General features: G+C 35.1%; 1 protein-coding gene and 1 pseudogene across 2 annotated transcripts in view; one reads left to right on the plus strand and one right to left on the minus strand.

Moving 5' to 3' along the window:
- The window catches only part of METTL15 (methyltransferase 15, mitochondrial 12S rRNA N4-cytidine), a 225,727-nt gene that overhangs the window by 33,220 nt on the left and 168,410 nt on the right, over positions 1-24,097 (plus strand). The window lies entirely within an intron of this gene.
- Positions 3,257-3,568, minus strand: LOC115936272 (ATP synthase subunit g, mitochondrial-like; annotated as a pseudogene).

Raw genomic sequence — 24,097 nt, forward strand, 5'->3', positions numbered from 1 at the left:
AACTGAGATCCCACCACTGCACTCCAGCCTGGTTAACACACTGAAACCCTGTATCAAAACAAAGCAAAATAAAATAAAATAAGATAAAATAAAATAAAATCTTGTGACTCCTGAGTAGTAAGCAAGCTAGGGAACAATGGCTAGTTATTGCTTAATGATGCTTACAGCTTAACAGAATTTAGGTCCTTACCATAATTCTAACCTTGTGGCCTTTCATTATTTTCACAAAGGCAGTTTCCATCCTGAACAAAGAGGAGGTTAGTTTTAAGCAGGGACTATTATCATCCTTGCTTTAAACTGTAAACTAAATTCCTCCTATAGTTAGCTTGGCCTACACGGAGGAATGAACATACAGACAACTTATGAGGTTAGAAGTGAGATGAAGTCAGCTATGTTAGATTTCTCTCAGTCATATTATTTGCAAAGGCAGTTTTACTGTTATGGGAAAAAGCAGGACACTTTTGAGAAACCAAATGTCAAAAAACAAAATGAAAACAAATTTAGTTTAAAGATGTTAATTGGCTTTGTTTATGATTCTAGAATTGTACAACACTTCATTCCATAAAATAGAATGAGTGTTACAGTGAGTGGACCAGAGGAGATTGGTTTTATAGATAGAAAAGGGCCGAAGAAAAGAGAAACAAAGAACAAGAAGTGGATTGGTCACTTCAAAGTTACTTTTCTAGTAAGGCAAGAACAGGGAAACAGCACAATAAAAAAATAACTATTAATATCAGGTTACTTAAGTTTACTTATTTTTGGGTAAGTGTTGAAGAAGGAACTTCATTGTCTTGCTGCCTGGCCTATTTTGGAAATTTGGCTATTATTTTTCTCTCCTGATTTATTGGAAAGTCAGATAACTTTTTGATTTGGTGATTGGGAACTTTAATGCTTTGATTTTGATTTTTAGTCTAGTGTGTTGGGGCCTAGTGCAGGAGCTTAGCCCAAAACAGTAGATTTCTATAATTTTTATTTAACGTGAAAGCCCAGTGTGGCTAAGTGTAGACAGCAAGGATGTATGGAAAAAGATGAAGTTAAGGAGAACAGAAAATGCTAGGCCTTAGACCATGTTAAGAATATTTGGTCTTTAAAAGCTGTGGGAATTCATTGAAAATTCATTAAATTCATTTTGAGCAGAGGATGTGGGCTAACTAGATTAGACAGATATTTTGTAAAGAACATTCAGATTGCCTAGTGGAAAATAGATTAGAAGTGGTAGGCTGGGAGTGGGTTGTGCAACAGTAGATGAAAGGAGACCAGTTAGAAAGCAATTGTATTTATTGAAAGAGATGGTGGTAGTTTAGATAGAGTGGTAACAGTTTAAATGGAGAGAGGTGGGCAGATATGAGGGGTTTTGAATATAAAATAAACAGAATCTGGTTAAGAGCTAGATATGGTAAGTGAAGAGAGGGAACTGTAAAGGTAGGTGTGTGGCCTTGTCGTAGGATGAACAAGGACCCTATTTTTTTTGTCCTTAATAGAAGATCACATATGTTTTTGGACATGTTTTTAGATACTTTTCAGACAGCCAGAATAGGGTTTCAAGAGTCTGTTTTGGAGCTCAGAGGTAATGTCTGAGCATGAGACAAAGATGTACCAGATTTAATTCTTATTAAGTCATAACCCATGTGATACAGTCCTTGAGGAGTCTTATAGTCAAAAGAACACAGTATATTAAAACAACAATTATTTAAAAATGAAGCAAGTTCTTTATGCATTTCTCAAAACCATGAAGGGACTCTTAATTCCCAGCAGTACTCTCTAGTATTGCTCTTGTTCCCTTTCTCGTCTTTTGTTTTCATCAAATGCAGCTGGTGTTCCATTCTTTTTTCAAAAACTACTGAAGAAGCTACCCCTCTACTCTCATCTGGGCTAGTTTTATTCTAATTCATCCTTCTTCTTTTGTACTTTGCTGTGTATTATTTACGTTGATGTAACGGTTCCTATTTTGACAACATAGGACCTTCCTTGCAGTGGATGATAGGGAAAGAAGCTGGTAGCATAAAGCCAGATTTGATGCCTTAGGAAGAGGAAAGTCAGGGAACACTTATGGGAACAAAGACGCATTAATGATTTTTGTCATGTAACTGAATGATCAGCATGTAAGTAAAAACTAAAACCATGAGTCTAGATGAATTTTGCCTTGAGAAAAGATATCTTGATCGTTGAGTAGTTCCATAATTTAATGACTCGGTTTAGGAAGATGAGCATAGAGGAGACTGATTAGGATCTCTGTTGACATCTGACTGGAACTTCTGAGCTAACTCTTGCTTTAGGCAGCAGCCTAGGCATTTGTTTCTTTGAAAAGCCTTTTTTGACATTTCATTTCCAGGTTAGGTTCTGCTCCAGCAGGCACTGATTGCCTATTATGGTCCTTATCATTGCTATAATTATTTATTTAATTGCATGTGGTCCCCAATAGACTCTAACCTCTGGGAGGATGAGAGACAAGTTCATCATTTTAACCCTAGTAAGTGTAATCTTTTATGTAGTGGATCACAATAAGAATTTGTTTAATTAATTCAGGCAGGCATTCTCATTTGGCTCATTAGGTTTCATATGTGTATGTCAATATTTTCTACTTAGCTTACTGCCAAAATATATAGATCTGTTCTTTAGAAAACAACATAAAATAGCTGTACTCCAGGTTCTTATATCAGATTATGACTTTGACCTCTCTGTCACCTAATACCTATAAAAAGTTTGGGGGAAATAAAATTTATGAAGGACTGCAGTGTACTTGGACCATATAATATTCGCAGTCTTAGAATTACTCATACTCATGTTTCACTGTTATTCCATAGCTTATATAGAGAAATATTAAAAGTAATGCAACTTTGAAACTCATTATTGTGTTTACTCCAGAGATGGAGGAGGAAGTGGTAATTTACTGTCTTATCAGTTTATGAGGACTAATAGGATTTTTTTTTCAAAGTGCAGTAGCAGGAAGGCTTATTTTGAATGACCAGGGTTTAGATATATATATGTGCGTGTGTGTAATTTTTGGTGGATATAGTGAATAATGCAACCATTTATGTTTCTCTCTTGTAGTGGTTTTTAGGAAACTCATTGGTAAATTTTGTGGTCTGCTTATATTAAAGGATGTAAACATTTTATGTCCTTTCTTTTGAGTAACAGTCATACCACTGATTATACTTTTTATTGACACACGTTTTTCAGATAGCAGTCTGATCACACATGATCCAAGAACACTGAAATAGTAAGTCAAATATAATCAGATGTTAAAGACTTGTTGTCATACATTATAGGCAATGGTGCAATGCTTACTTATGATTGCTCCAATATAAAACCACATTTACACCTCAGTGGCCACTGAACCATTCAGCACAGCTTCCTTAACTGTCAGCTGTTAGAAGCTAGCAGTGTAAGCACTGTTGACTATTTTTTTCAGGCTCTGAATAGCTGTCAGGATCTCAGTAGGAGTTGGAGGAGTTAGCTCAACTTTGGCTTAATATCTAAATGTGGCCAATCTAGGCTTCAAATAAGTCACAGCAGTGTTCACCAGTGCTGGAGCCTCCTCCTCCAGGTTCCAGACAAATCAGACCATGGTTTTAGGATGAAAAATCCATGGCCCCAAATGGCTAGCTAATTATACTTTTAAAATTCCTCCTATGTTTATTGCTACCTTCATCTCTTTCATATTTCCATTTCTTTACTGTTATACTTTGTGTACTAATTTACCTTTGTAAGTCATCTCAGAATTTTTTAAATTTAATTTTTAAAAAATTTTTCATATGGCATGAAAAAATTACTTGTAGACATCTATAACATAACGTATCTCTTATTGGTAATTTGTTTGGGAACTGACTTGGTACTAACTTTGATTTTTCTCACTGGATTCCTAGACTCTCCAGGATGTTAGGACTGGCTTTGGCCTGTGGAACACCTCGTCTTGTGCATTCTATTTCCTGAATAAAGGGTCTTCTTTGTTTTCCCTGCAACGAGTGGTCTTTTGCTCCTTATTTCTGTGGTCCTTTACCCATTCTCCCAACCCAATGGCGTTTCAAAACTATTTAAAATTTAAAAAAATTATTAATATAATTGCTTACATTATTACTCTGTGATTTAATAAACTGAATTAGATAAACTGTATAATAAAAGTTATTGTCTTCTTTTTCATATTAATGTTTTGTAATTTTTTTGAAGAATCATTTAAAGCTTTAGATTTATTCTAGAAAAGTCTGTAATTGAATTATACCATGATAAGCTAAATCTGAAAATGTAAGAAAGTTTCTATGGGGTAGATGTATGATGATTTTAGGCTTTTCTTTACATCTGAATTTTGTTTCCACTGCTATTTTAATGAGTTAGGAAATATGAGATATTTAAATATGGCTTGGTGAAGTTCATTGAACACTTTAATGTTGGTTATATTATTTATATCCTCTATATAGTTTAAAAAACAGCTAGCATATTTTATAGATATATTTGCAAGACTGATTTTAAAATAATATATTTTGATTGTTTTGTTAACAAATCAAACTTTTCAAGCTATTTCTGACTGTTAAACCTTTCTGGAAAGTTGTTCCATATCCTTCCGGTCATCTAAATTTATCACAAGGTTTTAACTAAGAAGGTTGGTGAACCCTCTTTCCTTTTGATCTTGCATCCTGGCGAGTGCTTGGATATTTCTTGTGTAAGAAAAGTTTTGGTAGATGAGTCAGTGTACTGAGTCATAGGCAGCATGAAGCCTCTAGTGTTCTATACTAACTAATTGGAAACAGTTTCAAGATTAATTAAGGCACAGTTGTCAGCTCAGTGTTACTGATTGACATCCCACCAAAGTATTTTGTCTTTTGGCAACTTGCTTAATTGTTCTTTGGTATTTACATTTTTGTTTTGCTTTATAGATTTTTAAAAATCTGTTGAATAGACCTGTAGTTACCATGTTGATTTTTATTTTTTAGAATCCTGTAGTGAACCCTGTGTCATTGTGATTAATTTCTTCCTTGTTTGATGCCTTTTTTTCTCTTAAAAATATTCAATACAATATCTTTTCTTTTTATCTTGCTAATTTATCAGTCTATGAGAAAGTGTGTTATGCCTCACACAAACTAGTTCATAAATAATAGCATATTGATTTGTTCAATAATAGCCCATTATCCAATTAGACATTACGTTTTACTTAATAAAAAACAAATTAAGTGGCTTGCTTACATTCCTTTACATTGCATTAATTTGACTTTAATAAATTCATTAAAAATGACATTTTTAAAAGTCTTTTCCTTCATTAGGTTCATATTTGTTTAAAATAAAGTATTTGAAAGAAAATATTTCATTTATATAAAGAATTTTGCAAAGAGGGATTGGTTAGGTGTTCTTCATGTTTATAGAAGAATAAACAAAAGTAAATCAAGGCCAGGAAGGTATTTTGGCTTAAGAGAGCAAGTATGTTCTGGCAAAATGATAAAATGCTAGAAAGGATTACTGAATAAAAGAGGAAGAGAAGAGAAGTCACATATTAAATACCTGATAGGTTTCAGGTACTTTATATATATTATTTTTCTGAATCCTTCCAGCATCTCTGAGATGGGAGTTATTTACCTATAATCAAATGTGAATCTTGAAGCCTCAACAATATCTGTATAATAAACACCTAATGCAATCTACAACAGCATTTTAGTGTGCTGTCTAGTGCCAGATTCAGGCGTTATGCTAAAGGAAAATTCAGGAGAAGCATTTGATCTAGTTACAGAGTAGACAATCTTTAGGGCAATAAGTGGATTACACATCTTTAAGTCATTCCTCTGAAATGTTTCTTTTGAAGTTATTGATTGAAATTGAGACACATTTTATAATTGATGACATGTTATAATTTAATTGGCAGTACCTTTTCTTTATAGTATGTAAAATTAATGCTGCATCTCATAATCAGTATCATCTTAGATTTGATAGAGTACAGTAGATGGTCAGTCTTTGATGGGATACAGTATATGATCTTAATCATTCCTTAGGAAATTTTAAGAACAACAGTAACCTATTGGGTTTTTGTTCATTATCCCTAAGTTCTGATGAGATGAACTTTGAAAAATTCTGTGGTCAAATGTGTTTTAAAAACACAGCATAATCTATCCTTCTCTTGGAGATTTTCAGTGCATACTAGCATATAAAAATTCTAGCAAAAAAACAACATTTTTACCTTTGTTTAACCCATTGTACAAACTTATTTGATCATATATTTCCTCCACCCTGACAAACTCTTTTTTACTTACCTAGTTTTCAAAGGACATTATGAATGTGCCTGAGGAGTTTAATGCTCTATCTAACTTTGGGAAATGCTGGGTTACTTGGTTTTTTACCTAAAATTGAGTATTACCAGTTAGAGTCCAAATCTTTCTGAGGGTCCACACAGTTTTCTCTTCAGTCTTCTTATCCAACCTCATTTTATTCATGTATATTTTGCTCATAGATTGGCCAGAACCACATTACCAATTTCTTATTCTTTTGTTTCAACTTTTACTTCTTGAGTCATATCTTGGTATATAGTTTTTCATTTGCTAGCAAATTGTGATATTTGAAATTTATTAACTGGATGTTTAGAGTTTCATTAAAGATTCTAAACAGAGAATTAATGGTCATGTATAAATTGGAAAGGAAAGAAATAAATTTTTCTTGCATTTTATGATACCTAAAAGTCAGTTGGTTATGGTAGCCTTATTTCCATGTTATGCTGATTGCTTCAAAGGTACAACATTTTTCATGAACAGAGACTCTCTGAAGAGTAAATCTCTATTCCCTGCTATTTTTCTTGTTTCTTTCTTCACTCCCTGGCCTTCACATCTTCTTCCTTCGCCACTTCCCTCTACCTTCTCTCAAAAATCTGGACTCAACTTATTTACTGTTTCTATGTTCTATCAGCATTATTTAATTCTGTAATATTGGGTCATGCTTATTTCCAATTGTATTTTCCATTTTTATAATTTTGCTTCTCTAGCCCTACTTTTAGCACTTTACAAGAGAACTTGTCTAAGTCTTTGGCTTTTTATACCTAAGCTAAACGAGCTTCTATTTACCAATTTCCCTGATTGTCACAGTAGTTTATCACATGTAAGTCACCAAGGGATTGAGATAAACGGATTTTATTTCAACTTTTTCAAAATTCTTCCTTACCTATTGTATTTGTAGTCATGGTCTATGCTTGTGGTGGTCAGTCCTGTCAAGTAGTATTCTTAAGTTTGTTTTCTTCCTATCACTGTGCTAACCATCTTAGACTTTATATATTCTGTGTTTTTAAACACTCTGATCTCAGTGAGGAAAAACCCATTAATTTATAACTTACTGCATTCATAGCATAATAATACTGCATTAAAAGGATGGGAAATGAGAATAGAAATGTGGATTGGTACCACATTGTGTAGCAGTTTGACGGCCAGACTAAGACACTGCTAGGCTAAGGCAGCTTTTGAGAAAGGCAATAATACACTTTATTTTTCCTATTCTGCCATATAGTTAGCTTAAACACTTGAATTATTTCAAGTAGGACTTTGTACTTTATCATCACATCTTCTGGACTTCAATTCATTTTCTGATTTTTTTTTTTTTTTTAGCCATTTCTACTTTGAGGAACCTATGTAATAGGATTTTTCTGATAATTAGAGGTTGTTCATAAAGTGTTTAACGGACAGTACTTGGCACAGACAGAGATGATAATATAATGACAAAAATACTGGATTATGGATGTAGCTGAAGTGTGTGTGTGTTTGTGTGGCAGGGGTGAGTGGTGGGTGTTGAACTACCAAATGTGCTCTAATCTAGCCAAACTAGCCATGTATCAGATGTACCACACCAGGGCCATTCTTGCAGTTTACATTTTTTAGACTGGAAATCAAGAGACCTGGGTTCGTATCCCAACTCTGTGTTACTTTGCAGGTTACCTTTCCTTCTAGGCCATGGTGCCTTCATAGATAAAATAATGAATTTGGATTAGGTAATTATTAGATTTAAAATATATGATTCTTTAGGGATAGGCAAGGAGTGGCTGAGGATCCATTAAGGAGAACATGTAAGTAGGATCATCTCTTTTATCTCATTGCACTGTTTCTGATGGATTACCCAAAACCTAACTGGTATATGACTTTGGAATTTATCTGCTTCCCATAGAAATTTATTTTCGATACAAAAAGGCCTATATAAAAAAGCACTATAACAAAACAGTGCTTAAATTTTATTTAAAATATATTTGCATTTCTCAAATTGAGAGTCAATAAAGAAAATTCTGAGGCAAGAAAACATCTCTGAGATGCTTTGCAATTGGAAACACTCATTGAGACAACTGAGGAATTTAGAAAAATAAATTGAATAATATTTGATAAATTTACACTCTCAGCAAACCCAGGGCCCAATGTCGCTTCTTTGAATTTCAAATATAGGAACTATAGGCCTGCCATTTCTCAGGGTACATCTCTTGGGCAGGCAGTCCTAAACTCCTGCTCAGATTAGGTTTGAAAGGTTTAATCAGTTCTTATCCACTGCACCCCAGCCCTCCAATCTCCTACATTGCTCTTTTGTGTCTTATTGTCAACAGAGTGGGGCTAAAAGATTTCCAAGATAACTTTCAATTTATTAGTTATACTACACTAGTATAGTATTGATCTTTTTTCATTTGGCTTTTGTGTTTCATTGGTTCTTTTGTTTTCTCTTTTCTGTTGCCTATTTTCTATATTCTTTCTTCTTGTTACTCTCTACTTAGGCCATGAAATTGAGGTGGATTTTTGTGAGAGATATTGAGGGAACAAAGGAATTGGAGTGATAAAGCTTCACTAACACCTCTTCCTCAAACAAACACACAAACTAACATTTATTATTTTGAATATGAAGAGGGAGGAGACAATGAGAAGAAAATTAAAAGGAGAAAAGGTGAGGATATTGAATTGGAAAAGGTATTTTAAAAATATCTGTACTAACTTTAAAATGGGGGTGATTTTAAAAAATGAAAAATCCCTCTCCTTTATACACATATCGCCTGTGTGATAGAAAAAAACCCTATAATTTATATAATTTCATTCTAAAGGAAAGAGCTTTGTTGCTCTCGCCTTCTAGTTATCAGTTTAGAAATCCTGCTCATTAGGGTTGGAATGTTAAAACCAAGAAAATCATTGCTGCCTTTTCAAGAGTTGAGACTTTAGCTTTACTTTTCTATGAGTCTTTATTTATCAAAGGTATTCTCAGGAGGTAATGATGAACCTGAAACTGTTCCAGCCTGTGCTGAAATACTCCCACACCATGTTGTTGGAATAGATTTAAGCACTCTTTGTAAACCCATGCCAGAAAGTTCTTCCCATTTGAAGTTTTTGCCGTCAGTTAGATTAAGAGGAGGAAATTCCCATCTGTTCAGAGGCAACAGTGACCAAAAAAAAAAAAAAAAAAAGAAAAGGAAAAAAAGGTAATAAGGAAAGTTTTCCGTGCTTTTTGTGATGAAAGGTTTTCATTGGGACGAATTGTTTTCACATGATAAATGTTTGGATCTGATGTTCAAAAGATGTATTTGGACCTGAATTAAAAACAAAGTTATAACTCTAAATATTATACTATATATAATTTACTTGTTTTGGTTGGTATTTGGATTTAAAACTATTAGCATACTTATTCACCCCTCTCCCTTCTTTAAAACATCATATGCCCACCTTCTCATCTCTTACCGTGCTGACTGCAAGAACCTGTTAATTGGCCACTTACTTTCAATATATCTTTTAATTTACTGTTATATGGATCTAACTTTAGATCTGATCACATCATTTTCTAGGGTAATGGTTTGCAAATTACTGGCAAAATGTACAAAGTTCCTTTACCACCAGGCCCATTTTACCTCTTCAACCTCCCCTTCTGCCAACATGCCTTACTTCCTACTTCATAACCATATGAGGCACATAATTTTCTTTTCAGGTCTCTGACTTTGCACTTGCTTCTGTCCATTCTTTCTTCCATGATGACATTTATTGCACTGTTCACTACCCTGTTTGCTCTTTCTTCCAGGATGGAGTTATTACACTTTTTGTAATTGTCTCTTAACTTGCCTGTTTCCTCTTTAAAACTGTGGAGGGTTCATACCTACTTTATGTATTTCTAGCATTTAGCACAGTACCTCATTCAATAACAGTTTATTGCATTACTGTCCCTCCTTCTGTATCTTGTAAATTTCTGAGTGTCTCAGCCCAACAAGGTTTAGAATCTTAAGTAGGCTTATAGCTGTTCTTCAAGACCTGTCAATTTCCTGAGTGTTCCCCTCAATAATTCTTTAATTTTTATACCCACTGTTATTGGTCCCACCCTCTTCCTTCAGATTTCAATAATCAATTATAGTTATTTGCTTCTGAAATAAAGAAGGTCAATTCCCAGCGTGAGTGCCTGGTTTATTTATACTATATAACACTAGTTAGTGGATCTTGTATTTCTACTTTTATTTCCCAAGACTTTTAGACTTTCCCTTCTGTCTCCTGGACCACACCTGCTACTTTATATACATTTTAGACAGGTGAACTGAGATTTCGAGGAGTGAAATGAGTTGCCCAAGATCATGGAGGTAGGAAATGATATAATTAGTTTTATATGTCCTCAAAGCCTATGTGTGCTTTTTTTTTTAATTAACTGCAGCACACTGCTAACCTCATAAGCACTAGGCCTAAGCTGCTGTCTTAAATTATGTACTAATGTCCCTTATGTTGAATTCATTTCTCATTTCCAAATGGATGGCGAGGAGGAAGTAGGCTTTAGGATATAAATTTTTTCTTTTTAGTCAATTTTGTTGAAAGGAATTTGTTTATGTATTTAGTGATAGCCATATGATGGTCACTAAATTTTGTTTTTTAAATATAGTTTGACAGAGAAAAAGGGAAAAAATGTTAGGAAACGTTTCTTTTTTTTAACTCACAGTCTTTGAGGGCCTTTTTTTTGTACATTGGAAAATAATTTTGAAAAAGGTAAATGCAGCCATCTCTTAGTGTCCATGAGAGATTGGTTCCAGGATCCCCTTGGATACCAAAATCCGAAGATACTCAAGTTCCTTATATAAAATGATATCATATTTGTATATAACTGTTACAGGAAAGGGGTCCGTATCCAGACCTCAAGAGAGGGTTCTTAGATCTAGTGCAAGAAAGAATTAGAAAGGAATAAAAGAATGGCAACTCTATAGGCAGAGCAGCCCTAAGGGCTGCGGTTTGGCTATTTTTATTGTTATTTCTTGATTATATCCTAAACAAGGGTAGATTATTCATGAGTTTTCTGGGAAAGGGGTGGGCAGTTCTCAGAACCGAGGGTTCCTCCCCTTTTTAGACCATATAGGGTAACTTCATGGCGTTGCCATGGCATTTGCAAACTGTCACGGTGCTGGTGGGAGTGTCTTTTAGCATGCAAATGTATTATAATTAGCATATAATGTGCAGTGAGGGGGACCAGAGGTCACTTTCATGGCCATCTTGGTTTTGGTGGGTTTGGGCCAGCTTCTTTACAGCACCTTGTTTTATCAGCATGGTCTTTGTGACTATATCTTGTGCTGACCTCCTGTTTCTTCCTGTGACTTACAATGTCTAACCTCCTGTATCTCAGCCTTATTTTACCCAGCTCCTATTCAAGATGGTTTCACTCTGGTTCGAATACCTCTGACATAACTACACACATCCTCCCTTTAAATCATCTCTAGATTACTTATAATATCTAATATAATGCCTCTCCATCCCTTTATTCCAGTGGGATTCAACATAGTACTCTCCATGCTGGCAAATTCAAGTTTTGGTTTTTGGAACTTTCTGAAATGTTTCTTTCTGAATATTTTTGATCCTTGGTTAGTTGAATCCATGGATCAGGAACCCATTAATATGGAGGACTGACTATATTCTAATGTGTGATTTACACAGTTGGGATTGGATAAATGGAGAGAGAGTGAATAGATAAAAGAAAAATTTGAGATACATAGGTAGATGAGCCCATGAAAATATTAGTCTGTTGGTTGCTTGTAAGAAAATAAAGAATTAGAAAACTTCATTTTACTGTTATACTTAAGTTTTGTTTGAGTGACCCAGTCTACTGAGTGGGCAAAGAACGTGCTTAGAACATGATGGAATTGGCATTTAGAAAATCCAACAGATAAAATATTATACTCACTGACTCATGAAACAGAAACAATTAAGGTCCCAATTTAGCATTCTAAATTGTCCAGATTCTGGACAGAGGATCTAATCGTTAGGCTCATTTTACAAATATCCATGTGGTAGAGTTGGAAGGATGAGCTAAGCGCAGAAATCGGTAGTGCTGGGAAAAATTCTGGTTTAAAATTTGAGCCTCTGTTAATCTCTATAAATTGACTCATTTACATTTTAATGTAAATTTCTAAATATCAATTGAAATAATGGAGCTGTTTGAATTTTCAAAGTGGGTTCTTACCTGATTTTTCTGTTATTGATTCTTTCATGTGTAACTCATAAGTGCAAAGTTTATCTTAATTTCAGAGGAGCTGGAAGGAAATTAGGAGGTACAGCTCGTAATTGAAGGGGAGATTCTAGCATAGTGGTTAACAACACAGGCTGTGGAGCCAGACTGCTTGAGGACAAATCTATGTTCCTTCTCTTTCTTGTTACTTGCTTTATGATCTTGGACAAGCCACCTGATTTCCCATTTTTTTTGTTTTCTCACTTGTACGATGTGGATAGTATAATACCTACCTTATAGGGTAGTAAGTTCTTGGTAAATCTTAACAATTTGTAGTTTCTTCCTTGCCATTAACGTATTCTGTTATCTTTGGCAAGTCACTTTATATCTTTGGGCTTTGTTTATTAATTTTGTGTGAGGGTGTAGATAAGCTCTAGTTTACCTTCTAGTTCTAGAACTGATTTTAATAGAATAAAATGGCATATCACAGCTTATAGAATAAGTGTATGAAAAATATATAAATTTTGTTATTAGATAAGTACTTGAATAAATAAAGTTGTAATGTCAGAGGTCTGTGACTTGGTACTGTGTCACTTTGGACAAGTCTGTTGGCTTCTTTAAGCTTTATTAGTTTTACCTATAAAATAGAATAATAAGAACTCTCTCATACAAGGATTGTGCTGATTTTAAGAAATGACACCTGCAAAATGTCAATTATAATGCCTGATTATATAGTATGTAGTTAATAATGCTACTGCACTTAAATCCCTCTTACACAGGGTCTCTATTTTTCTCAGTTCTCTCTCACAAAGGAGTATCTCTCTAATTTATGCATTTGAATTTGTGCCATTCTCAGTATAAGATGATTTTAGTGTATGACTTAAGTGAATTTGTGAGACAAAACTGGGCAAGTTTTATCCAGTTCTTTGTGGAAGGAAGAGCCATTAAGAAACTACAAAAGATAGAAGTTTCTCCTAATGGGATTTATTTTGGGAGGATCAGAATTGAGAATACAAGGAAAAGAGAATTAAGAAAGCAGGTTAAAGGTAAGGTGTTCTCTAGATGTCTGCAGCATTAAGGTAGCATTTTATGGGAAACTGGTCCCAGCTTCTTTCTATCTCATTCCTTTATTTTGTTAAGGTTTCTCTCTGGTTTAGAATTGTATTAGATCCAATACATCCCCATTCATAATGATTTTTAGAATGTAATGCTCTCCAATAGGAATATGGCATTGGTTCTTTAACTAGTTTTGTTAGGCATTGAAGAAAAAACAACTAACTTTTCTAAGTTTCAGCATCTTCTTTTACAAGGGGTGGAGGAGAGAATGAGATTAAACTAGATGATTTAAATGTTTGCCTTTAGAGCCAATTCTTGATCTGTCCAGGAACATGGACCTTATTACTTTACAGCCTCAATAAAGCATCCTTTCTCTCTTTACTTTTAACTTTGTTAGAATTCACTGTCTTTTCCTTCCCACCTCTGCCAGGTTTCTGGAGTGCTCTGTTTGAATTAATGGCTTATGGACCCTCTTAACAGAGATGAGAGGGAGAGGACAGGGAGACCATATTGCATATAGGATCTGTAGGTTTGTGTGAAGGCCAAGGAAGAATGGGCAATGCAGGGAAGAGGACAAGAGGTTAGATCTTGGATAAAGACTGTGTGAGTTCAAATTCTGGCTTTTTTGTGTGCCTCAATTTCTTTGAGTATAATGAGGATAATAACTCCACTAGGACTGTATTAATGAGATTGTGTATTTGGTAATGATCTTAAGACAGTGCTTCATTCTTAGTAAGCATTAAATAAATGGTAGCTAGTATTACAATTTTTTTAAAGGTTTTTTACTAAGAATCTTATAAGGATTACATCAGGAAGCAGGCTGTCTCTGTAAGATCACTTATATGCCACTTGAGAGTAAGTACAGTAATTAATAGCGCAATCTTCATTTTGTGTGGTAAACGTGACTTAGCAGAAACTAATACGACTGAAGTTGAAGACTGAATAAATGTAAATTTCTTCTTTAAGATTAATATTTTGCTTGGAAAGTTTTCTATGTTCCCATGTGTCTAATGTGTTATTATTCTTTATACTTTAGAGCCTAAAATATACCCTAGGATGGGAAATAAGATTTGGAAGTCACCTCATAAAAAAATATCATTCATCCCTTGGTCTTTACAGAAGACATGATCCTGAAAGGTACCCAGTTGAGGAAGAAGTAGGAGTTGAGGACCTGAAATCCCTATTAAGTCATATACAATTTGAGACATTTTCTATTTTTAAATCAACCAAAATGGTTAGAAATTTATCTTTCTATTCATGTCATAAATGCATTTCATGTTTTTGAGACTTCAACATAAATAGATTTCAGTGTGTTAAGAAAGTGTATGTTTAGTTCAAAATGCCATAAGTGTTCCTGACGGTAGATATTCAGTACAACAGAATCTCAGAAGCCTTTAAAAATGACCTTTTCAAATAGATAAATATATTTGCCCATAAACATTTATGTCATTACTTTGTAGATGTTTTAAGTCACTTTTGTTTTTCTTCTGAAGTGTTAAAAATTACCAGTGGCTTTATTCCCAGGGAGAAGGGAAAGGGAATGAGATAACCAAACATGTGTACAAGGTTAATTTTTTAAATGATACAAACTCCAAAAATTGTTATTTTTATGAGCTTTCAGATTTGCCTGTAGACAAATTTGTTTCATTTCTGTGTTATAAGATTATATATATTAACTGAAAAACTTATAAATGATAATATAGACAATTATTTTATACTTTGGTAGCTTTACCAACAAATCCATTGGATCCACCCAGGAGATAATGGCCTTGAAACACAAATAAAGGCACAGAAAAATATCTTTGACAGCAAAAGATTGCAAAAACAGACACTTTAAATTGTTTCTGAAAACATGGTTGTTTAATCTGTGATAGATATAAGATAAATGGTATTTAACCCTTATTCCTGAAATCATAAACTCTTTATTTTTTTATTTGCGAAAGGTCTTATGATTCTTACTTGCAGGCCCTGTGATGGCTAATACTGAGTGTCAACTTGATTGGATTGAAGGATACAAAGTACTGATCCTGGGAGAGGTATTCCTTCTAAGGTGAAGGATAAGTTGCTGTATTTGGCCTCTCCTACATCCAACAAAGAGGCACAATGCTTTGTAGACCTATTTGCATTTTGGAGGCAACACATTTCTCATTTGGGTGTGTTACTCCAGCCCATTTATTGAGTGACCTGAAAGGCTGCCAGTTTTGAGTGGGGACCAGAACAACAGAAGGTTCTACAACAGGTCCAGGCTGCTGTGCATGCTGCTCTGCCACTTGGGCAATATGACCCAGCAGATCCAGCGGTGCTTAAGGTGTCAGTGGCAGATAGGGATGCTCTTTGGAGCCTTTGGCAGGCCCCCCATAGGTGAATCACAGAGGATGCCGCTAGGATTTTGGAGCAAGGCCCTGACATCTTCTGCAGATAAGTACTCCCCTTCTGAGAGACAGCTCTTGGCCTGTTACTGGGCATTGGTGGAAACTGAACATTTGACTATATGTCATCACCATGTGACCTGAACTGCCTGTCAGGAACTGGGTACTTTCTGGCCCATCTAGGTATTAATTGGGTCATGCACAGGAGCATTCCATCATCAAATGGAAGTGGTATCTATGTGATCGGGCTCGAGCAGGTCCTGAAGGCACAAGTAATTTACATGAGGAAGTGGCGCAAATGCCCACGGTCCCTGCTCCTGCCACCCAGCCTTCTCTCCCCAAGCCTGCACCAATGGCCTCCTGGGGAGTTACCTATGATCAGTTGACAGCGGAAGAGAAGACTAGAGCCTGGTTCACAGATAGTTCTGCACAATACCGAGGCACCACCTGAAAGTAGACAGCTGCAGCACTACAGCCCTTTTCTAGGACATCCCTGAAGGATGGCGGTGAAGGGAAATCTTCCCAGTGGGCAGAACTTCAAGCAATGCACCTGGTTGTGCACTTTGAATGGAAGGAGAAATGACCAGATGTTCAATTGTATACAGATTCATGGGCTGTAGCCAATGGTTTGGCTGGATGGTCCGGGACTTGGAAGAAGCATGATTGGAAAATTGGTGATGAAGAAATTTGGGGAAGAGGTATGTGGATGGACCTCTTTAAGTGGTCAAAAACTGTGAAGATATTTGCATCTCATGTGAGTGCTCACCAACGGGTGATCCCAGCAGAGGAGGATTTTAATAATCAAGTGGATAGGATGACCCATTCTGTGGACACCTTCAGCCTCTTTCCCCAGCCACTCCTGTCTTCATGCAATGGGCCCATGAACAAAATGGCCATAGTGGCAGGGATGGAGTTTATGCATGGGCTCAGCAACATGGACTTCCGCTCACCAAGGCTGACCTGGCTACGGCCACTGCTGAGTGCCCAGTTTGTCAGCAGCAGAGACCAACACCAAGCCCTCGATATGGCACCATTCCTTGGTGTGATCAGCCAGCTACCTGGTGGCAGGTTGATTATATTGGACTTCTTCCATCATGGAATGGGCAGAGGTTTGTCCTCACTGGAATAGACACTTATTCCAGGTATGAGTTTGACTATCCTGCACACAATGCTTCTGCCAAGACTACCATCCATGGACTTACAGAATGCCATATCCAACGTCATGGTATTCCACATGGCATTGCTTCTGTCCAAGGCACTCACTTTATGGCTTAAGAAGTGCAGCAGTGGGCTCATGCTCATGGAATTTAGTGGTCTTACCATCTTCCCCATCATCTTGAAGCAGCTGGATTGGTAGAATGGTGGAATGGCCTTTTGAAGTCACAATTACAATGCCAACTAGGTGACAATCCTTTGCAGGGCTGGGGCAGAGTTCTCCAGAAGGCTGTGTGTGCTCTGAATCAGCGTCCAATATATGGTACTGTTTGTCCCATAGCCGGGATTCACGGGTCCAGGAATCAAGGGGTGGAAGTGGAAGTGGCATCACTTACCATCAACCCTAGTGATACACTAGCAAAATTGTTGCTTCCTGTTCCCACGACATTACGTTCTGCTGGCACAGAGGTCTTAGTTCTAGAGGGAGGAATGCTGCCACCAGGAGACACAACAATTCCATTAAACTGGAACTTAAGATTGCTACCTGGACACTTTGGGTTCCTCCTACCTTTAAGTGAAGAGGCTAAGAAGGGAGATACAGTGTTGGCTGGGGTGATTGACCTCGACTATGAAGATGAAATCAGCCTACTACGCCACAACGGAGGTAAGGAAGAGGAAGAGTTGCATGGAATACAGGAGATCCATTAGGGCATCTCTTAGTATTACCATGCCCTGTGATTAAGGTCAATGGGAAATTATAGCAGCCCAATCCAGGCAGGACTACAAGTGATCCAGACCCTTCATGAATGAAGGTTTGAATCACTCCACCAGGAAAAAAAAAAAAAAAACACAACCTGCTGAGGTGCTTGCTGAAGGGAAAGGGAATACAGAATGGGTAGTAGAAGTAGGTAGTCATCAATACCAGCTATGACCACGTGACCAGCTGCAGAAATGAAGACTGTAATTATCATGAGTCTTTCCCCCTTCTTTTGTTAAAAACATGTTTGTGCATATATACACTTGTACTAAGAAAATATCGTCATTTTATTTCCTTTCTCCTTTATCATGTGACATAAGATTTATTGACTTCACATCAGAATTTAAGTATCGTTAACTTTGTGTAATAGTATTTGGGTTGGGGATTGCTGCATTTCCAGTTGTACGAAGAATAGTTGTATTATGTTAGGCATAATTATGACCCTATTGTCTTTTTTTGAAGATTATGTGTGATTTCAGGAGATGTGTATGAGTTCAAGTTGACAAGGGGTGGACTTACTTTGGTTAATACTGAGTGTCAACTTGATTGGATTGAAAGATACAAAGTATTTATCCTAGGTATGTCTGTGAGAGTGTTGCCAAAGGAGATTAGCATTTGAGTCGGTGAGCTAGGGGAAGGCAGACTCACCCTTAATCTGGGTGGGCATAATCTCATCAGCTGCCAGCATGGCTAGAATAAAAGAGCAGGCAGAAAAATGTGAAGAGACTGGCCTAGCCTCCCAGCCTACATCTTTCTCCCATGCTGGATGCTTCCTGACCTTGGACTTTGGACTCCGTGTTCTTCAGTTTTGGAACTCGAATTGAGTTCCATGCAATATAATGGAATTTTATATATATGTATATATTCCATTAGTTATTGGATATTATTGATTCGTTATTGGAATATATGTATTCCATTAGTTCTGTTCCTTTAGAGAACCCTGACTAATACAAGCCTATTGTTGGGAAGTGATCAAGGAGGAAATGATGACACAATCCTTCTCTTAAGGGTATTATACTACTTTCAGAATTATTTATGTAAAACAATAGGATTCTACAACTAAAGACCTGGCTTAAGTTTCAGGATTAGGATTTTGGTAGAGCTTAATTTCTTCAAGAATGATTTCCTTGATATTCTTTGTAAATACAAGTTCATGGTTAAATATCGATCTGCTGAGTTTATTTTTTTGTGTGACCCTGGCTTCTTAAAGGCAATCCTGATTACTCTTTAAAAACATTGTAATACATTGGAGTTGGTATACTTAAATTTGCCAAAGAACTTGTGCCTATGATATCAATATGTGAGTTTTTGCAATAATAACATATTATAGTTATTTGAAAATCTTAACAATAATGGTAACAATTACCATTGCTCCATTTCTTGTATATAAATGTACTATATAACCATAATAATAAAATAAACAGACCAATAGTAAAATTCTCCTCCCTTAAATAAGCCTAGCAAGACAATATAACTTATTTAGGTAGCTCTTCATTTAGTACATTGATTCTCAATCATATTAGACCCAACATCCTTTTTTTATAATAAATATTTTGTAGGCACCCCCTTATCTGGAAAATACAGTCAGAAATACACAGTAAAATATCAATATAATATACTAGCTGTAATTGAAAGAAATAAAAGCAAAGTAAATCACATTAAGTATTAAGTATTACAGTATACAAATGAAAGATGACAGTGATATAGTCAGATGTTTGCACCTTCCTTTTTTTTTTTTTTTTTTTTTTTTTTTGGTTTTTGAGACTGTGTCTTGCTCTCTTGCCCAGTCTGGAGTGCAGGGTTACAATCTCAGCTCACTGCCACTGCTGCCTTCCGGGTTCAGGTGATTCTCCTTACTCAGCCTCCCAAGTAGCTGGGATTACAGATGCAGGCCACCACCCCAGCTAATTTTTGTTTTTTAGTAGAGATTAGGTTTCACCATGTTGGCTAGGCTGGCTCCAACTCCTGGCCTCAAGTGATCCACCTGCCTTGGCCTGCTTGCACCTATGAATGTTTGGAATTAAGAAAAGTAGGAAGATCATAAATCATTTCTTACATAAAGGGTACTAATTTGAAAGAATTGATGTACAAATGGACATTAGAATAAAAAGTGATGTTAGAATAAGTAATAACAGGTCACATTTATTCGTTTTTGATTTAAGCAAAAGGGAAATAATTTTAGCCAAAGAAGGAAAACTATGAGAAGACAAATTATATCCTGTCAAATTGAAGAAAATGAGTTGGGCCTTATTTTAATTGTAATATTATACTAATTGTCTAGGTTGTCATGAAGGGTGATATAATGAAAATTGAATAGAAAATATGACTTGTATTTTGAAACTTTACATCTTGAAAAAAAGGAACATAGGATGAGTGATAATTTTGGGATGGTGAGTTCAGCCTGGGATCTTTTGAATATGTGCTGTTGGCAAGGCACTGTTGATGGAAATACTAGGCAAGTGGTTGAAAATGAAAATTACAATTTCAGATAAGGTTATGTCAACAAGATTTAGTTTTGAGGGTCACTTACAGAGCAGGAATTATTGAAGCCATTAGATTAGATGATACTGCAAATAGGATAATAGTAATCATAAAATTTAACATAAAAACTGCTAACATTTGTTGATGTTTATTATATACCGGGCACTGTTCCTCTTTTTGACTTATTTTTTCACATATTTCTCTCAAATCCTCTGTAAAATAAGTACCATTATTACCAACATATCCTTCTTGCAGATGAAACTGCTGACACACCAAGACGTTGCCATAGTTCAGACAACTTAGCTAGTAGTAGAGTTTGGATAGAGGTTCAGGCAGCCAGGCTCTAGAGCCTTCTTCCAAAGGAAGGATTTTTGAGGAGCTCATTAATTTTGGAGGCAACTGTAACAAGAAACAAACACCTGTTAGCTAAAAGAATAAATTAGAGTGTACATTGTCTTGGAAGGCTAAGAAACAGAGTATGGTAGGTAGTATCACAGGTTTCAGAGCAGTTTAGAAAAGGCCACTAGATTTGATGATTAGTAACTTTTTGGGAAATGGTTATTCAATAATGTTGCAAAGCCCAAGAAAATGATCTAAGCATGTGTTTTTATGAGACTTTCTAGAAATTTTCAATATGCTTTTTATTTGTCCATTAGCTATTCTGGACTTTAATATACAAATGCTCCTTGACTGATGATGAGGTTACATCCTTATAAAACCATCATAAGTTGAAGATGTCATAAGTCAAAAATGCATTGAATATACTTAACCTACTGAACATCATTGCTTAACCTGGCCTACCTTATACGTGCTCTGGACTCTTCTGTTAGCCTATAGTTGGGCAAAATCATCAAACAAAGCCTATTTTGTAGTAGATAAATAGGTAAAATAAATTATTTTGTAATAATATAATAAGTATTGATTATCATGTAATTTATTGAATGTGATGTGGGAGTGAAAAACAGAACGTTTGTCTGGGTATTCAAGGTATGGTTTTGACTGAATGCATATAACTTTCACACCATAGTAAAGTTAAAAAATTGTAAGTCAAACCATCATAAATTGGGGACTATCTGTATTCTATCAGATAGGTAGTATTTTGAGCTTAAGCAAACATGGTGTAGATTGTTTTAATAAATTCTGTGTAATTCTCAAGGGAAATCTATCAGAAATAAGCAATCTAATTTTGGATTTGTTTGGGGCAATAGAATTTGTTGAAAATACCAAATGCAATGATTAAATTAGTTGTAGATGAAAAGGCAGATATTGCTGAAAAGTTTAATGTGAAAAGTGAAAAAAGTGTGATTTGTAATATGTAGTCAAGAAGAAACAACTCATTCTTGGGTGTGATAATGAGTGGAGAAATATTCATGTGGGTGTTTTGATGATTAATTAGTTGATTTGTGTAAAATGCTTGAAGAAAAAAAAGTATGGCATAAATTCTAAATATTATTATTTTATTCCCAGAATTCTGTCAGGCTTCATGGTCTTTTTCCCATGTGCTCATCTTTCTGCACCTGTTACCAGAACTTCATTCTACAGCAGCCCTGCTTTTGCTGTCATTTGAAATCTGTTCCAAATTTTTCCTCTTGTAACTCTCTCCCCATGCTGTTACTTGGTTATCTAATTTTGCATAGATCTTTCTAATGAGATGCTTCTTCTTACTGATCTCTCTCTCTCTCTCTCTCTCTCTCTCTCTGTGTGTGTGTGTGTGTGTGTGTGTGTGTGTGTGTGTTTGTCTGGAGAATACACAATCAAATGTATTTCCTCACCTTCAATGACTTAGGTAAAATAATGTTATCTATTTAATTTTCCCCCAGAATCAATTACCCCAAAATGGCTTATACCCTGAGAACTTAATATACTTTTTAAAAAATATCTTTAACTAAAATTTAGTGAGCTATTTTTATTGTTGTTAATTTTTTAAGTCCTTTTTTTCTGTAGCCTGGAAGCTTTTTCTTTGATCATTAAAGTAGGAACCTCAATTTGAAATCTTGCCACAACTGAACATATGTCCCCTCTTGTATTAGAAAGAGTTATAATTTTAATACATTTTTCAAATTATGATTTATGTCTCTTTAGGAGAGATTCTGTTTGTTTTTTAAAGAACCAAGCCAAAATTTTTTCTTACTTTATAATTAATGGGATTACATTTATGTTTAAGTTAAATATGAATTTTAGAGTTAATTGTAATTCAGAAGAAAATGCAAACATCAAAATATCACGTGTAGCTCTTTAAATATGGACATTAATTATCTTTGGAGATTGATTATTGGCAAAATAAAATCGCTATATCTCTTTGGTACTTTATGTTAATATTTCACTTATTACATACACAAACACAACATATGCAGAAGCTCACACACGTAACGGCTTATTTGTGAACAAAATGATTACTTAAAAACACACATTAGGAAGTGATGTTATCATAATGTGATCATTCTCCTGGGATGTCATAAAACAAGAAATACTGAACCATTGCCTTCAGTTTCAGGGTTTATAAGTACCTTATGACCACTGTTTTAATTCACTATTGATACTGTAGAACGTATTTATTTAAAAGGAATATGTATGTTTCTGCTTGAAAGTGGGTGAAACTGACATTGCCATAATTTATAGGTTTTTCCCCCATATTTAGCCATACATGATTTTCTTTCACTTTGGAAAATTAGTTTATAATTATCTCAATTTTTTAAAAAAGTGTTATTTCTAATTGACCAATTATAATAATATATATTTATGGAGTACAGTGTAATGTTTTGCTGCATATGTACAATACGGAATGATTAAATCAAGCCAATTAACATGTCACTTATTTTTTATGGTAAGACATTTGAAATTAACTCTTTTAGCTATTCTGAAATATACATTATTATACTTTAAGTTCCAGGGTACATGTGTACAACGTGCAGGTTTGTTACATATAACTTAGTCATCCTGCTTTGCAGTAGTTCTCAGAGACCTATTCCTCCTGTCTTACTGAAACTTTGTACCCTTGGAGCAACATCTCCCATTTCTTCCCTCCTCCCCAGGCCTCTGGTAACCACTGTTCTACTCTCTAACTCTATGAGTTACACTTTTTTAGATTCTACATATAAGTGGAATAATGCAATATCTGGCTAATTTCACTTAGCATAATGTCCTCCCAGGTTCATCCCATGTTGTAACAAATGACAAAATTTTCTTCTTTTTAAAAGGCTGAATATTTTTCCATTATGTGTATGTACTACATTTTCTTTATGCATTTATCCACTGGTAGATGTTTAGGTTGATTCCGTATCTTGGCTATTGTGGATAAAGCTGCAATGAACATGGGAGTGCAGATATCTCTTTGATATATTGATTTCAGTTATCTTGTATCATCTAGAATTGGATTGCTAGGCCATATAGTAGTTTATTTTTAGTTTTTTGAGGTATCCATATGGTTTTTCGTAATGGTTGTATTAATTTATCTTCCCACCAACAAAGGGCAAGGATTATTATTTCCACATCCTCGAAAACACTTGTGTTATTTTTCGTCTTCTTGTTAATAGCCATTCTACAGTTATAAGGTGATATCTCACTGTAATTTGCATTTCCCTAATGATTAATGATATTGAGCTTTTTTCATGAACCTGTTAGCCATTTATATGTTTTCTTTTGAGAAATATCTGTTCATGTTCTTTGACCATTTTTTAATTGGTTTACTTGTTTTCTTGCTATTGAGTTTTTTGAGTTTCTTATAGATTTTGGATGTTAACTCCTTATTAGATGTATGGTTTGCAGATATTTTCTCTCATCCTGGGTTATTTCTTTACAACTAATTATTTCCTTTGCTGTGTAAAAACATTTTAGTTTGATACAATTCCATTTGTCTGTTTTTGCTTTTGTTGCCTATGCTTCAGGGTTGTATAAA

This window comes from Gorilla gorilla, chromosome 9 (assembly GCF_029281585.2).
Source record: "Gorilla gorilla gorilla isolate KB3781 chromosome 9, NHGRI_mGorGor1-v2.1_pri, whole genome shotgun sequence".
Taxonomy (NCBI): Eukaryota; Metazoa; Chordata; class Mammalia; order Primates; family Hominidae; genus Gorilla; species Gorilla gorilla.